Here is a 20677-nt window from a genome sequence, read left to right on the forward strand (position 1 = left end):
TTTGAATCTTGGTCTTTGTGACCTAGCCTTGCCATGTGATGATTATAGCTCTCCTTGATTGTTTGATTGGCTAATCACACATGACATGGCTTTCTTAAGTCCACAATCTACTTTGTCTCACTTTATCTCTCTCAAGCAAGCAAATTATTGATTATGCCATTTATTTGGAAAAGAGAAAATAAATTGATGGCATTCGATAAGAAAAGTGATAGTACTCGGTTTGGATCAAGATCATACATCTTTTTGGACTGAGCAACAACAGAGAAAGGGTTTGGAAGAGTGAGAACACATTTTGGAATTATTTGGGCCAGCCCGTGAATACCGGACGTGTCCGGTATGATACCGGACGTGTCCGGTATGAGCGGGACTATAAAAACAGAGCGTACCCCTTCGGCCCAAACAGACTTGCCTCCTCCAAACCAACCAGCCGACGCCCTTCTTCTCACCTAGGGCGACCAAGGAATTCACCAAGGAAAAGAGAGAGAGGGAGATTGCACTGGAGAAGGCTTGGATCAAGGATTGAAGGCCCGTGGATTTGGATTTCACATCGCTCTCTCTTCTCTCCTCTCAAGGTACCCTAAATCACGGACCTCGTCCGATCTACATGGTTAATGCATGATTTGGAAATTCCTTCGGTAAATATGCTGCATTGGTGATATAGAAGCAATGCCCAAAATTTGGAATTGATCCGTGGTGGTTTGAATCGAGAAACCCCGGTTAGGGTTGCTGGTCGCCCATACCGGACGTGTCCGGTATGCTACCGGACGTGTCCGGTATGGCCCAGCAGAGCAGACTGCCTGCTGATCTCTGACTCAATCCTATCTAGAATGGTTTGTTAGGCTTAGTTTCTTTTGTCTCTACGTTTTGCAAACCTTGTGACAATGGTGTGTCGAGGTGATTGTAAAACCTTGGATGAAAGAATCTATGTCTAATTACAAGCTATGGGCATGTATCTAAAATTCTTTGGAAATCTTTGGATACAGGATAGCTGCCATGAGTGGACGACAGGAGCCAAGGTCCAAGCACAGGCATGATCCAGCACTTGAGAAGTACAAGAAGGCGAGACAGGATATGCATCCTGGATTTCAGCCGACCAGCAGGAGGTCCACCAGGGCTACCACTAGTGCAGCAGCTCAGTATGCAGAGGGGTCTGGGAGCTCTTCTTCTGACACAGATACTGATGAGTTCAGAGTGGAGTCAAGAAATGAAAGAAAGAGGAAGAGCACTGATAGAGGATCAGATGGTGACAGCTCAGATGAGGAGCAGGAGATTGAGGAGGAGGAGTCAGTTCCTCCAGTTCAGCACCAGCCTGGTCAGGGGATGCATTATGGTCTTCTTGAGACACGTCTGCCCAATGTGCCCTCTTATGTTCCCAGAGTTGATTACAGAGGAAAGGGTATGACCAGGAGAGCTAGAGATGAGCGAAGGGTTGATCCGAGGGGCTTACCTAAGGTTCAGTACGATCACCGCTTCCAGACAACCTTTCACCTGGACTTCTACTCCAGTGTGATTCTCACCAGGAACCCTGTGATTGCCAGGTCTCAGTGGATTGACTGGCAGTACGTTACAGAGTTGCAGAAGGCCTCGGTTGATCATGCCATTGCCATTTGCCAGCGCACTGGGGTCTATGAGATCATGGAGTTCCAGCATGACTGGAACACAGAGGTTGTAGCTCAGTTCTATGCTACTCTATTTGTTGAGGAGGATGAGCGGCGTATGCACTGGATGCTTGAGGGTCAGTGGTACAGTGTTGACTATGATGTATTTGCCGCCCAGCTTGGCTTCTCTGAGGATGATCTCCAGAGGGACAGGATCCACACCGAGCAGGTGTTACCTCCTGAGCAGCTCGCATATATGTATCGTCCTGGTGGTCAGAGAGGAGCTGTGGGGAAGGTTCTAGGTCTTCACCCTACCTACAGGTACCTGGACAGGATGTTCAGGAAGACTATTGACTGCAAGGGTGGAGACAAGGGCACCATTGCTGATTATTCCAGGAACCTACTCCACAGGATGGCACCTGATGCTCGGCCCTTCAGCGTGTTTGACTTTATCTGGTCCGAGATCAGGAGTGTCGGAGAGAGGCCCCTCAAGGGCTGTGGTTTTGCTCCTTATATCATGCATATGATTGAGCAGGTGACAGGGCACACATTTGAGTATGATAAGATTCACAAGGCCCTGAAGATTATTGCAGATCTGCCTGAGACCGGGTTACCTCCAACTGGACCAGGAGGAGCAGCAGCAGCACCAGAGGCAGATGCACCTGAGAGTGGTGCACCAGCAGGAGCTTCACCTTCACCACGTGCACCTTCACGTTCTACTTCACGCCGTGGTAGTCCTCCTTCGCCTATCCGCAGGCTTTTCAGCTCCATATTTGGGATGTGCCGTGACATCCAGACTAGGCAGCAGAAGGAGAGGGAGGCTAGGAGGAAGGACACTCGGACTTTGAAGCAAATTGCTTCTAATCTTGAGCTTGATCCTCCTAGATCTCCTCTATCAGATGAGGCAGCTAGTGAGCAGGAGACTGAGGAGCAGCAGCAGGCCAGATATGATAGAGAGTATGTTGAGTTCATACAGCGACAGCAGCAGCAGCAGGCACCTGAGCACCCTGACACTCTACCACTTCAGGCTCGTGTGCCTACTCACTCTCAGCCACGTCCCAGCACTGCAGACGACTATGCTACAGATTGGTGGAGTGACCTGACAGGTGGTGGTGGCTTCTACGGGTCTGGTGGCTATGACGCGTCTGGTGCGGGTGGTTCTCGTCCAGCCGGTGTTGCACGCTCAGATGATGAGGATGCTGGTCGAGATGATGATGATGAGTGATCTCAGCTTTCCGTGACAGCTTGTAGCCCCTTTGTCCGTAGTATGTCATTGTTGGACCTTTGTGGTGATAGATGACAAAGGGGGAGAGAGACTGATTAAAGCTTCAGGATAGTTTCATTTGCTTATCTTTGTACCTGAAGATATGTACTGCAGGCTGTAGTTTGTTTTTGAGCTTCATTGATGTATCTTGGATTTGAGATAGATTGTATCATGTGAGAGATGAGACTTACTTGATCTTTATCTATATATATCAGTGGTTTCTGGACTTGAGAAAATTTGTAATGAGTGCTATGTGTGAATTACATGTGTCATATTTATTTTCATAAGGACTATGCATGCTAGAATGAAAATATTTGATGTAATGCCTTTATATTTATTCTTGTATGATATATCATGTCATATGCATCACGGTTTCACTTTGTCACACACACATGCACCCCACGGATGCAATGATTTAGGGGGAGTCTCCTATTTGTTTTAGTATGTGCAATTGACATGTGAGGTCATTTTGTGGATTCTAATCATAAGCACATATTAAGGGGGAGCCTCTCATAAATCATTGAACCCAAAAGTTTAAATGTTAAAATCATTTTGTAAGCTTTAATCAAGTTGTCATCAATCACCAAAAAGGGGGAGTTTGAAAGTGCATCTAGCCCTTTTGTGGGTTTTTGGATGATTGAATAACAACATGATTAAAGGACTAACCCGTTTGCTAAGTGTGAACAGGTAATAGGTTATCTCACAGGTACTTAATGGAAGCCAAAATGATGTGTTGTTGTATAAACAATCTAGTTCAAGCACAAGACAACAATGCAAATGGAATTCGTGTGAAGGCTTATTTATTGTGGGATTTCCATGTACTATGTGAAAGCAAGCTTGTGATTATTAGTTAATGAGACATGAGGGATTGCATATGGAATGGTCTCATATTTGAAGCTTGCTAAATTAAAATGAAAAAGGTAACAATACATATGAATGATGATTCAACACAAGATGTGACTTGATGGCTTGAGATGGTGAAGATAGCAAGGAAAGGCTTCAAGGTACTAAGCAAGGGTGAAGGGCAAGCGACGGCTTGGCGGCCGAAGAACCTAGCTAGGGTGAAGAAGAAAGTACTTGCATTTAGTTGAGGTACTAATCAAGCTTAGATGGTCATATTGATGTGAAGGATCAAATCTATAATGAAGTATTTGATGGAAGTGACTTGATACATTTGGGATTATTCAAACTTGATGAATGGAATCAAGTCACATGCTCAAGATGGCTATGCTCAAGTGAAAAGATCAACATCAACATGTTAGCACCCTTACTTGATGAAGATTGGAAGGGACGGCATCAATTCAAAAGAACAACTCAAGTGGTACAAATTCATATTTCCATTTGACTTGAGTTTAATAGGTATGCCGTACTATTAAGAGGGATGCATCATGTTGATAGATAATGTTTCATAAGTGCTCAAGCCAACCCATGTGAGTTTTGACTATTTGAGAGACAAATGAGCTAACTGATTTCTTGCTGGTCTGGCAATACCGGACGTGTCCGGTATTCATACCGGACGTGTCCGGTATTCATACCGGACGTGTCCGGTATTTGGCCAGCAGCTGTAAAACTGTTGTTCTCGGGTTGGTTCGTCGGGAGTTCCGACGTAGGTCGGGAGTTCCGACGGTCGGGAGTCCCGGCATGGGTCGGGAGTTCCGACGTCTCGCACTTCAACTGACTTGGAGAATTCACTGTGCTGGTCATACCGGACGTGTCCGGTATTCATACCGGACGTGTCCGGTATGGATGACCAGAGGCCAACGGCTAGTTTTCAAAAGTCGTGAGGGTCGGGAGTTCCGACATGCGTCGGGAGTTCCGACATCTCACTAACTTAATTTAGTTACATCTTTTTTTCAAATATGCTGAGGGTCGGGAGTTCCGACGTGAGTCGGGAGTTCCGACGGTCGGGAGTCCCGGCATTCATCGGGAGTTCCGACACCTCACAACTTCACTGTAACTTAGTTACCGTTGGCGCAGTTTGAGTCATACCGGACGTGTCCGGTATTGCAACGGCTATAAAACGGCTAGTTTTTCAAGGGGGTTATAAATAACCCCAAGCCTCCACCTTTGGAGGCTGCTAATTCTGCTGAGTAAGACACACGTTTTTTGAGCCTTGCCAACTCTCCTAAACCATCTCTTAGTGAGTGTGTGATCCAAATTGCAAAAATCAATTTGTGGGTTAAGAGAGAATTTGAAAAAGAGAGCAAGCCACCACTTGAGCACTTGTGCATATTGTCAATCTCGTGATTCGCATTTGTTACTCTTGGACTCTTCGGTCCTAGATGGCTAGGCGTCGCCGGAGAGCAACCGAGAGATTGTGGTTGCTTCGGAAAGTTTGTAACGGTCGATTCCGCCGCCTCGGAATCAAATTAGTGGAAGGAGGAAAAGGAGTTGGAAAAGACTCCGGCTAGAGTGACCTTCGTGGTACCCTCTAGGGCTGACCTTCGCTGGGTCGCCCGCAGCCCCCTCAACGGAGAGTAGGACTCGAACGAGTCCGAACTTCGGTAAAACAAATATCGTGTCTTAATTCGCATTTCATTTGATATTTGTGTTGCTCTAGCTGTGCTGCAGGTTCTCTGTGTATATTGTCATCTCCCTTAGGTGCCTGCAGTTTGGTTTGAAGCTAGAAATCGAAAGGAGCAAGTTCGGGGCTGATCTGCAGAAATCGTGTATACCGGACACGTCCGGTATTCATACCGGACACGTCCGGTATTTCCTGCCTGCACTGAAAATATTTATTCTCTGTTTTAACTTGGTGTTGCAGGGTTGTAGTTTCTAGATATATTCTTTATACCTTGTTTACTTTGTGACTAACTTGTGAGGGGAGGTAGTACTCTTAATTTGGAGTTTCCATTTTGGAAACTCCCCTTTCTAATTGTTTCCGCATTTAAAGGTGTTAATTTTCAGAAACGCCTATTCACCCCCCCCCTCTAGGTGGCATCCTAGGTCCTTTCACCAACCCAGAAAACCAGCTCAATCCACATACACCATTACCCACCATTGGCATGATACTGCCGATAGCCAAAGGCTCTTCAATGAAATTTCAGACAAAGAAGCAGAAGAAAGACCACCTCAGGCTCATTAACAACATAGCAGTGCAAGGTCCAGTGCGCTACACAGATTGGTCTAAGACACCCATCACATTCTCAGAACAAGACCTCATGTTGGAGAGCTACCCCCATGCTGACGCCATGGTGATCAAAGCCAATATAGCAGGCTGGGAAATCAACAGGGCTCTTATAGACTCCGAAAGTTCCGCAGATATCATCTTTGTTAATGCCTACGATCAGATGAAACTAAGCAGAATCCAGTTGTAGCCTTCGGATTCACCATTGATAGGTTTCGGAGAGAAAAGGATCAATGCATTGGGAAAAATATCCCTTCCGGTTTCTTTCGGAGGCCAGGAAAATGCCAGGACATAATATGTGAACTTCGACGTAGTAGACCTCTACTACCCCTATAATGCCATCTTCGGCAGGGGGTTTGCAAACAAGTTCAATATAGCCATTCATATGGGCTACTTATGTATGAAAATGCCAGCTTTGCACAGCACCATCACAGTGCATGGAAGTCAGAAGGAGGCGAGAAACATAGAAAGAGCCATCTACAAATCGCAGCACAACATCAATTCTATCGAAGCAGCCAGAAGCAACTCATCGGAGCCTCCGGACATGCCGAAGGGCAAAACAGATCTCAAAGATTATGAAAAAACAAAGTCAGTCCCTTTGGAAGATGCAGTCCCAGACAGAAGGGTCACTATCGAAGGCAACCTATCAAAAGAAGAAGTAGCAGAACTCATAGAAACTTTAGCCAAGAACAAAGATGTCTTTGCCTGGTCAGCCTCCGACCTGAAAGGAGTCAGCAGGGATATTATACAACACTCCCTTCACATCAACTCCAGAATGAAGCCAAGGAAGCAGCAACAAAGAAAAATGTTGGAGGATAGAATCTTAGCAGCGAAGGCCAAAGTTCAGAGGCTGTTAGACGCAAACATCATCAGAGAAGTCATGTACTCAGAATGACTGGCAAATATGGTACTAGTATCAAAGAAAAATGGAAAGATGAGAATGTGCATAGACTTCACAGATCTGAACAAAGCATGCAAGAAAGACCCGTTTCCACTACCAAGAATAGATGCCTCTATCGATAAGGCGACAGGATACAAGCGCTTCTCCCTCCTGGACTGTTTTTCAGGATATCACCAGATCTGGCTCAACAAAGAAGATGAGGAGAAGACAAGTTTCACTACCCTCTTCGGAACTTATTGCTACACCAGAATGCGCGAAGGACTAAAGAATGTAGGCTCAACCTTCGCTAGAATGACGAAGGCAGTCCTCGGCCCACAGCTGCAGAAAAACATCATAGCTTATGTTGATGATATTGTGGTAATGAGCAAGAATGAAGAATTTCACATATCAGATTTAAAGGAAACCTTCGCCAACCTCAGGGAAGCAGGCCTAAAACTAAACCCGAAAAAGTGCGTTTTCGGCGTTAGCAGAGGGAAGATGCTTGGGTACATCATAGGACCGAAGGCATTCGGACTAACCTAGAGAAGACGAAGGCCATAATCTCGATGGTGGGACCATCAACCAAAAAAGAAGTCAAAAAATTCACTGGAAGGATAGCAGCATTGAACAGATTTATCTCAAAGTCAGCCAAACATAGCCTCCCATTTTTCAAAACTCTAAAATGCAGAGACAAAGTTGAATGGGGGCCAGAACAGTCGGAAGCCTTCCAGCAACTCAAAAACTACATGGCCAACAAACTCTAGGTAACAGTGCCAGATCTAGAGGCACGACTACTGCTATATGTGGTAGCCTCCGACCATGCAGTCAGTGGAGTACTTATTCAAGAGAAAGAAGAAGAGTCAAAGGCCATTCAAAAGCCTATCTACTACATCTCAGAAGCTTTGTCAGGAGCAAACTTGAACTACACAGAAATCAAAAAAATAGCGTACGCTGTACTTATCTCATCAAGGAAGTTGAAGCATTGCTTCCAAGCACATGAGATCAAAGTACCTTCTTTGCAACCGCTTGGGGACATATTTAGTAATAAAGAGGCCTCCGGAAGAATAGGAAAATGGGCAATGGAACTATCCCAGTTTGAAATCAGCTATGTGTCAAGAATAGCAATCAAATCATAAGCGTTAGCATACTTTGTGGCAGACTGGACACCTTTGGCGAATCAAACCCGCAGCCTCAACCTCAAATCTGGACACTCTACACAGACGGAGCCTGGGGACACCTAGGAGCCGGGGCCTCTGTTGTTTTGGTAGCACCATCAGGCCTCCACACGAAGTATGTAGCAAGGCTGGAATTCAAAGCAACAAATAATATAGCAGAATATGAAGGCCTCATACTAGGCCTTAACAAGGCAAAGGCACTCAGCGCAAAAACAGTACTAGCAAAAACAGACTCCCAAATCGTGGCTGGACAAGTCGAAAAGGAATATGTGGCAAGAGAACCAGAGCTGGTCAAATACCTGGCCACAGTAAGGGCACTCGAGCGGAGGTTCTAGGGATTGACACTAAAGCATATACCAAGAGCAGAAAACACAGAAGCAGATGAACTGGCAAAGGTGGCAGCAAACAACTTGCCTATTCCAGAGGGAGCTTTCTACCAAATATTACAGGCACCAGCAACCCAAGCAACCGCTAAGGCATTCAAAACAATTCTAATTACTGAATCTGAAGATTGGAGGTAGTTAATTACAGATTACTTAAACAATGTCCACCATTCAGAAGATGAAGCAAGCACAGTAAGAATAGCAGCCAGAGCAAGGAGTTACACTCTAATACATGGAATCTTGTACAAAAAAAGGTGTAGTCCAACCATTGCTCAAGTGCATAACTCAGAGCGAAGGCAGAGAGCTCCTCTAAGAAATTCATTCAGGGACATGTGGCTCTCACATTGGTCCAAGGGCATTGTCTGCGAAGGCAATCAGGTAGGGATTCTATTGGCCCACGTACATCAAAGATGCAGAGCAAATTGTTAAGAAATGTGAACCATGCCAGACTACATCCCCACATTAGTCAAAGCCTTCGGCAGTAGTACAGCTCATCCCACCCACTTGGCCACTACAAAGATGGGGTATGGACCTGGTCGGCCCACTACCACCTTCGTAGGGGGGAACAAATTCGCAGTAGTAGGAATCGAGTACTTCACAAGATGGATTGAAGTCAAGCCATTAGCAACAATTACCTCCGAGACAGTGAAAAAAATTCTTTTGGCAGAACATAATCTACAGGTTAGGGGTATCAAGAACTTTAACAGTGGACAATGGGAAGCAGTTTGACTCAGACAAATTCAAAGACTTCTGCAAAAGCATAGGCACAAAAATAGCCTTCGCATCAGTCTATCATCCAGAGTCAAATGGATTAGTAGAAAGAGTTAACAGAGTGATATTCTCAGCAATCTCGAAAACCCTATTTAACCTTCGCAAAGGTAAGTGGGTAGAGGCACTACCAAAGGTGGTGTGGTCTCATAACACCACAACATCTAGGACGACAGGCTTCACACCGTTCAAGCTCCTATACGGTGAAGAAGCAATGCTACCCGAGGAGATCAAGCATCAGAGCCTCCGAGTAATGAAACAGGTCTTGGCAGCAGACGAAGAATACTCCAAAGAAACGATTGAAGGCACAAGACTGGAAGCAGTAGAAATAGTACTAAATACCAAGAGTAAACCAGGAGATGGAGAGACAGCCAGGTGGTCAGAAAGCTCATACGAGATGGAGACCCGGTCCTAAGAAGGAAGCCCAATGCGGCTAATGCAGGAAAGCTCCAACCAAGATGGGAAGGCCCATACATGGCGAAGGCCGCTAGAAGACTAGGGTCATTCTTCTTGATAGACGGTGAAGGAAAAACAACCACTCATACCTAGAACATCGATAATTTACGCAGGTTCTACATATAATTGTAAAGGGGTGGCCTCCGCAGAACTATAAGCTAAGGTCGCCTCACCTCTCTCAGTTTTCACATTTTCTCTTTACATTTCATGCAAAAGGGCCTGTACTCCTTTCCTCACAAAGGGGGCTCCCAGTGGAGATGAGGTTTTTAATGAGGCAGGACCCATTGAAGGGTCGAGATGGCGGACTAGAGGGGGGGTGAATAGTCTTTTCTAAAATTAATCACGTCGGCTAACCGATATAAATGCGGAATAAAAACAATCGGTCTAGCCAAGACTACACCCCTCTATATATGTTTCCTAGCACCTTGCAAAGATACTAATTATGCAACTAAGGTGCCGGACTAGCTAGAGCTCTCCTAAACAATTCTAGGAGCAAGGTCACACAAACCTATGCCACTAGTACTTTAAGCAATGAGGGAGCTCCTACACATGCTAGTAAGCAAAAGCACAAAGCTAACTAAGCTCACTAGCAATGCTCAATAACAAGGCAACTAATGCCTAATTAGAGAGCGCAAATACTTAGCTACACAAACTAAGCAATGTGACTAATAAGGTTACTAAAACCAAATTAGCCACGCAAGGGAGCTACTTCTATGCTACACAAGCAAGAAGGTAATTAGCAAGCTACACAAGCTATCTAATTACAAGAGCAACTACACAAGCTTAATATATATAAAAGTAATTGCAAGCTTGTGTAATGGGGATGCAAACCAACGGGAAGAACAAGGTTGACACGATGATTTTCCTCCCGAGGTTCACGTGTTTGCCAACACGCTAGTCCCTGTTGTGTCGACTGCTCACTTGGTGGTTCGGCGGCTAATTAGCATCACCCGCTAAGCCCGCACGTCGGGCGCCGCAAGAACCCACCCCTTAGTGAGGGTAGCTCAATGACACGCTTTACTAGAGTTGCTCTTCGCGGCTCCCGCGGGGCGAGCACAAGTACCCCTCACAAGCTCTTCTCCGGAGCTCCGCACAATCTTCTTGTGGGCTTCGACGGAGACCACCACCAAGCCGTCTAGGAGGTGGCAACCTCCAAGAGTAACAAGCACCACTGGCTTGCAACTCGATCACCTAGTGCCACTCGATGCAACCTCACGATGCAATCGCACTAGAATCGCTCACTCACACAATCGGATGATCACTATCAAGTATGTGTGAGATGGAGGGCTCCTAAGCACTCTCAAGCATGGACACAAAGTCCCCCTAGGTGCTCAGCCCCAGCCATGGCCGAGGGCCACTTCTATTTATAGCCCCAAGGGCTAAACTAGCCGTTACCCCTTCACTGGGCAACGGTCGGGCCGACCGGACGCTCCGGTCGTGTTGACCGGACGCTGGACCTCAGCGTCCGGTTGCCCGCAGACGACCACGTGTCCCGATTCCAACGGTCACTTGACCTGACCGGACGCAGCAGCACTCAACTGACCGGACGCTGAACCCCAGCGTCCGGTCGTTTCCAGTAAGCTCCCGAGCATGACCGGACGCGTCCGATCGAACGCGATTGGACGCAGCCAGCGTCCGGTCACTCTCCAGCTACTGCGTCAGCCTGACCGGACGCAGCCTTCCAGCGTCCGGTGCATTCAGATCCAGCGTCCGGTCAGTTGACCGACGCCAGCATCTATGCAACCAACTCGTTCTCAGTTCTAACTTCTTCACCCTTGCTCCAATGAGCTAACCACCAAGAATTTGCATCCGGCGCAGTAGAAAATAGGCATTCCAATTTCCCAAAAGCGCCGAATCCCGTCTCGCAAGCTCGGCGGGAGGGAGAGAGGGACCCAAAACCCATCTCAACCCTGCAAACACCACCTCCTTTGTAAATGTGCCAACACCACCAAGTGTACATCACCATGCGTATGTGTGTTAGCATTTTCACAATCATTTCCCAAAGGATGTTAGCCACTCAACTTGCCACGCCACTCGATCCTAGCGACAATGCAAAGTTAGATCACTCGAGTGGCACTAGATGACCGATATGCAAACAAGTTTGCCCCTCTTGATAGTACGGCCATCTATCCTAAACCCGGTCATAAACTTCTCTACACACCTATGACCGGTGAAATGAAATGCCCTAGGTTATACCTTTGCCTTGCGCATTCCATTCCATCTCCTTCAATGTCGATGCAACACATGCACCAACACGATCAACAATGATATGATCCACTTCATATCATCACATGATCATATTGGTTCATCGATCTTGACTCTACTTGCTCTTCACCGTTGCCATCGTCCATCGGCGCCAAGTCTTGCTCAAGCTTCACCGCCACGCGGTCCATCACTCCAAAGCCTTCGACTTGCCCTTCACGCTTGCAACCGGTCCATCAAGCCAAGTCATGTCTTGATCTTCTCCACCTTGATCACATGACTCAATGTCATGTCTCATGTGCAATAAGCTCCTTCATCATCACATGTGTGAGCTTTGCAACATCTCCAAGCCATTTTCACCTTCATGGCATATGTTGCTCACACACATGTACATGTGGACTAATCACCTGTGTATCTCACATAAACACAATTAGTCCACCTAGGTTGTCACTCAATTACCAAAACCAACAAGGACCTTTCACCCATGTAAAACCCTCTAAAATATAAAGTAGAACTCCCCCTAGAATACTATGAAAAGCGAAGGTCGAAAGTGGCTAGCAATGGAGCCACAACATTCGACAATAACATCACGACAAAGAGGACCTTCCACTACCTTAGGCGAAGGCTCTAAAGCATGGAACAACCTCTGTGGATAAATTAGCCCGCAACCTTGACAAAGCCCTATCCACAGTCAGGCATCAAGGACTCATCAAAACGGCCAAAAGGCCAAAAAACCTGACAAAGACCTACCTTCGCCGTAGGCATCGGGCAAGAAAATACCTGGCAAAGACCTGTCTCTATCAGACACCAGGTGAATATCAGAAATTAATAACTAAAGTACAATAGGAATAAAGAGCCAAAGATATGCCAGGTACAAAGAAATCTATTAGTCCTATTATGACTTCAAAACGTATATAAGTAATAAACCTTGGCCAACCACCAAGATTTATTAAACCGTACAAATAGTAGACTATAAAACCTAGCGCCCCGCCCCAACACTAGCCTCAGTCAGTGCATTGCCATATCCCTAACTCTAGAAGAGTGCTAGGTGGGAAGTCAAGGCAACCAAGAGCTAATAAACTATAGAGAAAGGCGAGAGAGCCATGGCGGCCGGAGTTTCCCTAGAAACAAAAAAAACAAATGATACCGTGTGAAGACTCGTAATTATAGCAGCTCACGTAGCCCGACGAAGGCCACGTTGAGGTTGTACGCATCTTCCACATGATGTTGTGCAGCCTCCACGGGGTGTTGTATGACCATAGTCTGGCAGCAAGTAGTCAGTGTCAGAGGTTGCAGGAGGGTATCGCATGAAGACTCGTAACATCCCCCCACAACCAAAGACACCATCTAACACAACCCGGCATCAACCATGTTCAATGAGAGCACAGCTGCTCCAGCATGGCCAAAGGCAGCAGCAAAGCAGTCTAGGTGCAAGCGAAGGCAACGTCCAAGAAATGCTTCATCAACCTCCGTTGCTTGCTCAAATTGCTCTGTGGCCTCTGGAGAAGCATCAAGATCGAAGACCAACACCCCCGATTAGTGCTCAAATTGTACCAAAGCCTTTGCAACAACTGCAAGATCAAATACGAGCACTTCAGCTTCTCCGCTGCGACGCGCTAGAACCCCCTTGTCGATAGCTAGAGACCAAGAAGCGGGGACTACAACAAGTCAAGTTTGTAAAAGAGCCTCCGCACAAGACACAAGGTCGGAGACCAGCACCTCAGCCTTTCCGCACAGGTGCACAGACTCGTACTCAACGTCGACTAGAGAAGAGAGAAGCGGAGGCAAGGGAAAAGAAATAGGTCACGGAAAATGTAACCCTTCGGTCTAACTAGCACTCGTAGCAAGAATCTTCAATAAAACAAGTGCGCAGCCAAACTTTGCAAGGATATTATATCAAAGGAAACAGACATATTACAACAAAGCGTATTACAAGCGAATGTATACAAAAAGCCCGAAGGCAATACACGAGGCAAAAACCCAAAAGGCATTGTCTTTGAAGAAACAAACACAAGGCCACAAAGGCAAACCAACAAAAACATAAACCTAATACTAAACCAGAGGTTGAGGCCCTCGCTAGGCCAGTGGCCTAGTAAACTCTGCACGTTCATCATCAATATCATACCTCACGAACACAAACATATCACAATCAGAACACCGGGGAAAGCTTCCCGCCAATATTGCCATAGTTCACCACTAACATAAATTTCGTCTTGATACATAGTCACAGGATGTATGTCCTGCACAGGTCTAGAGAAGGAAACCTGCGCAGGACAAGTTCACAATTTAGACCTAAAAATATACACAAAAGGGCGGGCGTTTGCCGCACATCGCCTAAGACCAAACCTAAGAATCTAGTTAAAACCTAGGCATTACACCTCTGGATCAGCAGGGGCAGGCGTAGGCTCCCTGGACTTCGGGACCTCAGTAGCATGGGAGGGAGCCTTCGAGGATGGTGCCTCTATAGCCTAGGAAGAGAGCGCCCCAACAGTACCACGCGCAGCCTCTGCCTTCTGCAACTTCTACAAAGAAAAACAAAGCTTGTAAACACAACGAACAAAGCACATACAAACCGAGAAAAAACACAAAGTCACATAAAACCAACCGCAGCACGTCGTGGCTCCGCCATCGAGCGAGCCTCCACCCGGCCAAACTTCACCTAGAACGACTTCATAAAGTTACGGACCGATCTTTTGACATTACACGAAGTCACTCCAAGATCAACCGGGGCCTCAAGGTCTCTTTCCTTCATGCACCTAGAGCTCAACTGTGGCCAATCGAACAGCCTTGGTGTCCTCGAGGCGCTTAGTCAGCATGTCCACTTGCGCCTTCAAGGCAACACTAGACTCTCTCTCGGCGTCCACCTCCTTGTGAAGGTTATCGGCCGTCTCAATAGCTTTTAGGGCACGTTCAGCAGCCAATTGCTTGACAGCCTTCGTGCCATCTACCTCCTTGTTCAGCGAATCAACATTCTTCTGTAGCCCCTCCAAGTTAGCTTGGGCAGTGCGGAGGCCACCAACCTCCCCTGCAAGCCAGATCTTCTCGGCCTCAAGAGTGTCCACCACTTTCTTTAGGGCCTCGATAACCAGATTGCGGTTGACCACCTCCTGCGTGCCACGCTCCTCGATGGCCTCTGAAAGATAATGGCTCAATCAAGATGAAGGTAAGCCATGGCACAACAGAGCAATGGTAGAAAAAATGAAAATGAAACGTACCACACATTGCTGCTCTAAATTCATCCACAGCAGCTTGAAATCAACACTCTTCAAGTGGTGGCGGAGGCGGCCTAACAGCAAATCAAGCATAAGAAACGTAAGACCAAAAGCAAAAAAAAACAAAAAAAATAGAAATATCAACCTCCTATATCATTATAAACAGCTTCAAGGACATCCGCCCATCCACTTATTGTGCTGTCGGAGGCACCTAAAATAGCAACTAAACATCAGCAAAACTCAAATAAAATAGAGATAGCGCAGAAATAGAAAACAAGCAAAACCAACCTTTACCACCAGCTAGGCCCGAGGCAGTTGGGCGAGGAGTCACACCCACAAGCGGAGGCCTCAGAAGTGCTCCCAAGCCGATCCGAGCGAGGTCCACACCCACAGGATCACTAGGGTTCTCAGTAGGGTTCTCCAGAGCCTTCGTCAAATCAGCTGAAGCAAGCAAAATAAGTGAAGTCCAGATAAAATTTAAGACAAACGGCAAGGCAGAGCAGAGCCAAGTGGCTACTCTCCTAGATGCAAAGGGCTCAAAGCAGCATCTACATCACCAACATCTTCAGCATGCCGCGCAACAAGGCAAAATGCCATGCTCTAGAACAGAGCAGCTAGAGAATACGCCTCCACCACATCCTCAGACACCTCCATAGTAGGAGCAACCATAGGATGGTGGTGGTCCATGCTGTCAGCCTCCGCATCTTTCGACGGGGAGGTGTTGCCACCACCGGCACCTTTCGCCCTCAGAGCTGGAAGAATCGTCACCCAAAATGTCAGGCATAGGTGCCACGATAGAGGGTTCAGCAGTTGGGCCGCCACCCATTCCTTGAAGGGTGGTATCAGCAAAGTCGTCGCCACCAAGATCTAAAGAGGCGACAGAGCGCTCCCCTCCTATTTCAGCGGCAACGTTTTCTGCAACCTCATCATCATCATCAGTGGAGGCAGTGGCAGAGGCATCGGCAGAGGCGACAGCAGAAGAGGTCAAGGTCTTCTGCTTCTTGCTGATGACCTTGGATGCACCAACCTCCTTTCTTTTCTTTGCCTCCACCGTAGCAGTCGCGTTCTTGGTGGTGGCCTTCTTCGCCTTGTCCTCTAGGGATTTGTGCACCTTCGCAGGAACATCATGTTCCTCGTGGTGGATCCCAAACTCTTCAAAAACCCTGTTAAGACAGGGCATTGTGCCGGTGAGGGCCCGACGCGCCAGATACTCCTTGTCAGACATTTCACCAAGTATCTCACACGCCCCCGCCTCGACAAACTTTACCAACTTCTCAGCAGCCCGACCCTCCTTCTTCTCAAAGCCAAACCGGGGAAGGGAACCCCAACTCCTTCGCCAAAGACAGGAAGGTTGACCATCTCAATAGTCATGGCGGGTCTATTCCAGCCAAGCGGCCAACAGTTAGCCGCCATCATTTCCTCCACCAGATCCTAACCTCTGGAGTACCGACAGACCAAGGCAAAAGCCTTATCGCAGGCTTTGCGCCCCTCAGAAGTCCTCGGACCCGGAGTTCCTTGTGTCGAAGGCTTCATTGGGGTCATCACAGACGCCAACGGATAATGAGTATTCTTGTTTCCATCCTGGCCAATAGAAGTCAAGACCCCGGTCCTCACGTAAAACCAGTACTGCATCCAATCCTTCGACCATTTGTTCTTCTGAGCGAATGAAATTTCCAACTTCTCGCCCTTCTGATTCCTCCGCGGCATGAATGCATAGCTCCCATACTGGGCTATCAATTGGTCTTCGCCAACCCATTTGGACTGGCACTGGAGCTCGTAGTACTCACAGAAAGTACCAACATTGGGCTCCGCACCATAAGACAAATACGACCAGTAGAATTTACTCAAAGTAACAATCCCGTTGGGGGTGAGGTGATGCAGCTGTACCTCAAACGCTTCCAGGACTTGACGAAGGAAGCGGGCCGTTGGAAAGCGAAGGCCGCAAATGAAGAAAGAGAGAATTCCTTATTTGACACTGGGAAAATGAGTCATTCCTTTCTTGGCCCTGAAATTTTCTTCGTTCCCTATCACTCACTTCAACTTTTATCCCTAATTTGACACTACCGTCAAATCCGTTAGCTAACGGTGTTAACTGGTTGTTAAAAAGACGTTTTTGCCCCTAGAAAAAAAGTGGCGAAACAAATTTGAGAGGAAAAAAACCTGCGCCCGCCTCTGATGCATGCGCCCAGCTGCAAAAAAAGGCGCAGGTTTTTTTTTCCTCTCAAATTTGCTTCGCCGCTTTTTTTTCTAGGGGCAAAAACGTCTTTTTAATAGCCAGTTAACACCGTTAGCTAACAGATTTGATGGTAGTGTCAAATTAGGGATGAAAGTTGAAGTGAGTGTCAAACAGGGAAACGAAGAAAATTTCAGGGCCAAGAAAGGAACGACTCATTTTCTCAGTGTCAAATAAGGAATTCTCTCATGAAGAAATCCCTAAAAACCATGGCATCAGTGGCCTGCAGCTTGGGAACCGTCTCCCCTTCCGGAGGCTTCACCTTGGCCTCACCAAAACAGCCCAACTTCCGCAGCTCTTCAATCATGTCCGCTGTCATGAGCGAGGGGCCGAAGTCCCACGTCTTGCTCGGGCCAGCCATATCCTCCACGTCCTCTGCAGTTATGAGATCCGCAACGGAGGCTTCAACACTCCCGAGATCCTCCGCTAGCTCCTACGCCTCCGCACTGGCGACCATGCACTCCTCAAAGCACGTAGACCACCCAATCGCCCTAACACCGAGAAGACGGCGGTACAGACCGAAGAAAGTAGCTCGGCGAGGAGGAGGACTGACGGGAGAAGCCACTTCCAAAGCGTCAGCCAAGAACCAAGGGGAGCGAAGGCTAAAAAGCAAATTGGCGAAGGCCAAGAGCAAGAGGAAAAAGCTTGGAAAGTAAAGGCTGGGAAAGCGACAACACGGTCGATACGGTGCAGCATTCACCTACCGCCCCCTTATATAGCCCTCGCCCCGCTGCTTCAACTTCAGGGGCCAACGGTCGCATCCGTTCAAAATGCGTCGGTTCTAGAGCCACCGCAGCAAACCAAACGGCGACACGTCACCAATGCAACGGTCTGATTCAGGTGATCTAGGGGGAAAGGGGGAAGCCTCCGCATGCGCAAGAGCCTCCGTGCCTTAGAACCAAAGGACCAGATTTTGAGGACAAGGCCTGCCAGCATCAGACCATGCCCTCAAGGGGGGAACTGTTGGGACACGGTTATGAGTCGTGGAGGCCTAGGTTCGCAATAGCATTAAGAACTAATGGTTAACAAGTTTTATGAGCAATGTGCAGGGAAAGAAGATGGAAACCTTCGCTCGGTCGGCCGCTCTGGGTGAAGGCCCGGAAGCCTCGGTGAAGGCGCCCGAACACGGCCGAAGGTGAAGGCTCCTACAGTATAGGCTGAGGCCACGGTCCAGGCATCAACGTGAAGGTCCTAGCGAGGGCACCCCGGGCGGAGGTCCCGGGAACCAGAGGAGCTCCCGCGGGGCGGCGGCGTTGGGCCATGGGCCGCTGACGGGCTCACGGCAACGGCCCAACAAGCATAGGCGGTTGAAGAAGAAGATACCCAAACTGCCCCGGGCAACTTGTATTAGCATAGGAATATTCCGACAATGTACTACGACTGTCGAAGGGTAAAGTTGTAATACGGAGCGATAGCAAACAGTGCCATATAAAAGAAGGAACAAATCCTGTAAAGAGAAGGTTGGTGAATACATTTATGAAACCCTAACTAATCTGCCAAAGTGCGCCTAGCTCAAACGGTTAGGTGACCCAGCGGCACTCCTCAGGTCTTGGGTTCGACTCCACGTGGGAGCGAATTTCAGGCCAAGGTTAAAAAAAATCCCCTCGTCCGTCCCCATAACCAAAGCACCGGGGGGGCACCGGCCCAATTCTCACTTGAGCGACGGAAAGCCACCGTGTAAGGGTGGGGGCGGGGGTTCGGGGGTTTTCTCGACTGGGTGAGAAGATCCTTCTTCTTATTTAAAATGCTGCGGGGGCAGTCTTAACCCCCGGTCGAGTTTTTTTTAAACCCTAACTAATCTTGGGCCCACCTTTTACTTCTCGTACCTTTGCCCAGGGCATCCAGGGCCAAGGCCTCCCGTGTCCTACATGCTGGAAACCCCCATTTTCCAACAATATCGAGGTCTCCCAGGTGATGTTCGGGAGCTCCACGAGCGTGAACTCGTCGGACCTGTTGTCGCCACCGCAGCTCTGCGGCTCGAACGCCAGCGTGCAGCCGCTGTCCGGGTGCTGCGCGTCGGTGTAGTTGTACCCACTCGGGCAGACGCAGTTGAGCCGGTCATCGGTCTGGACGCAGTTAAGACCCCGGGCCACACATGCCCTGCAACCCGGACGTTCTCTTGTTGCAGCCGTCGGGTGGCCACTGACTCAACCTGGTCCAGGACGACGTGTTGCCGCCGTTCTTGCTGCGGACATAGGTGCGGACGATGCCGTCGGGGGTCCATCCTGACGAACTGGAAGTAGTCAGCGCCGGTGGTGAAGCTCGCCGGGGGCGAAATCAAGCTGTAGACGGTGCCGTTGGTGAGGGTGTAGTTGAGCCGGCCCTGGGCGTCGAAGGTGACCGTTGTGTTGCCATCGGGGCTGTTGGTGTACTCCTGCCAGTAGGCGTTGCCGGGGTTGTTGCCGGTGAGGAGTTCGACGTAGAGGACCACGTTGCCGTCCGGTTGGACACCCATGCTGAACCGGCCAGTGGTGAACTCCGTGTCCGCCCGCTTGGAGAAGAGCTTCCCCTCGGACTTGGCGTCCAGGGCCATGGACTGGCCCGGCAGAAGCGTGTCCGTCTGGTACCAGAAGCTCTCCCACAGCACGCCCCCGCCGTCTCCGAGGAACTGGAGGTTGCCCGAGTCTCGGAGCGCCAGGACGGACTGTGGCTGGGACTGGGAGGAGCTGGAGCTGCTGCCAGCGCCGGCGGCATCGTCCCCGAAGCGGAACCATGTCGCGAGGAGGAACTTGGTCGGGTCGGCGTCGAGGGCGCGGGAAGCCAAAATCGAAGTCGCCGGACGGGCTGGTGATGTAACCAGGCGGCGTCAGGGCGGCTCCCGCGGTGAGGTTGGTCCGCGCCACGGCCGCCGCCGGCACGAATCGAGCTTGTTGCAGCAGCACGGTTATTGCTAGGGTGCAAAGAAGCAGAGCGCGGCGGAGTGGAGAGCTGGGCAACGTCGGCATGATCGCAGCTCCGTCCCTGCCGAGCAAGCGTCGTGATGGCGTGTCGCCGTGTACAAGTTTTCTCTTTTAATCGAGATGATGGGTGGACGCAGGGGGTTGGTTAATGAGTAACGACTACTCGCCACGCCATGAAGCGGTCGCCGTGGATGCTGTCGTTGCGGATCAGAGGACGTGTCTCGCCGGTTTTCGCCCGGAGTCGAGTGCATGCCCAAGTCTTTGCCAAGAGAGCACCGAAGGGAGGTGAGCAAGAGGATGTCAGGATCGTCAAGGCGCAAGGAGATCTTGATGGTGCAGGCGTGCGTCTTCTGGAACAACTGCCTCAGCACAGGCTCAGCAGCTCATCATCAGCTGCACTGCACGTCTCCTCCGTCCTAGCTCCTCCCACGAACGGGCAACCTCTCCTTTTACCTTGTTCAAAGAATAACGGGCCATGG

The 20677-nt window shown here is 48.8% G+C and overlaps 1 pseudogene; it reads right to left on the reverse strand.

Annotated features, from left to right (window-relative positions):
• LOC136523040 (G-type lectin S-receptor-like serine/threonine-protein kinase LECRK2) overlaps window positions 1-20304 on the reverse strand; it is a 29310-nt pseudogene extending 9006 nt beyond the window's left edge.
• Between the last annotated feature and the right edge of the window lie 373 nt (window positions 20305-20677).

The sequence above is a fragment of the Miscanthus floridulus genome, chromosome 18 (assembly GCF_019320115.1).
Source record: "Miscanthus floridulus cultivar M001 chromosome 18, ASM1932011v1, whole genome shotgun sequence".
In the NCBI taxonomy this organism is placed as follows: Eukaryota; Viridiplantae; Streptophyta; class Magnoliopsida; order Poales; family Poaceae; genus Miscanthus; species Miscanthus floridulus.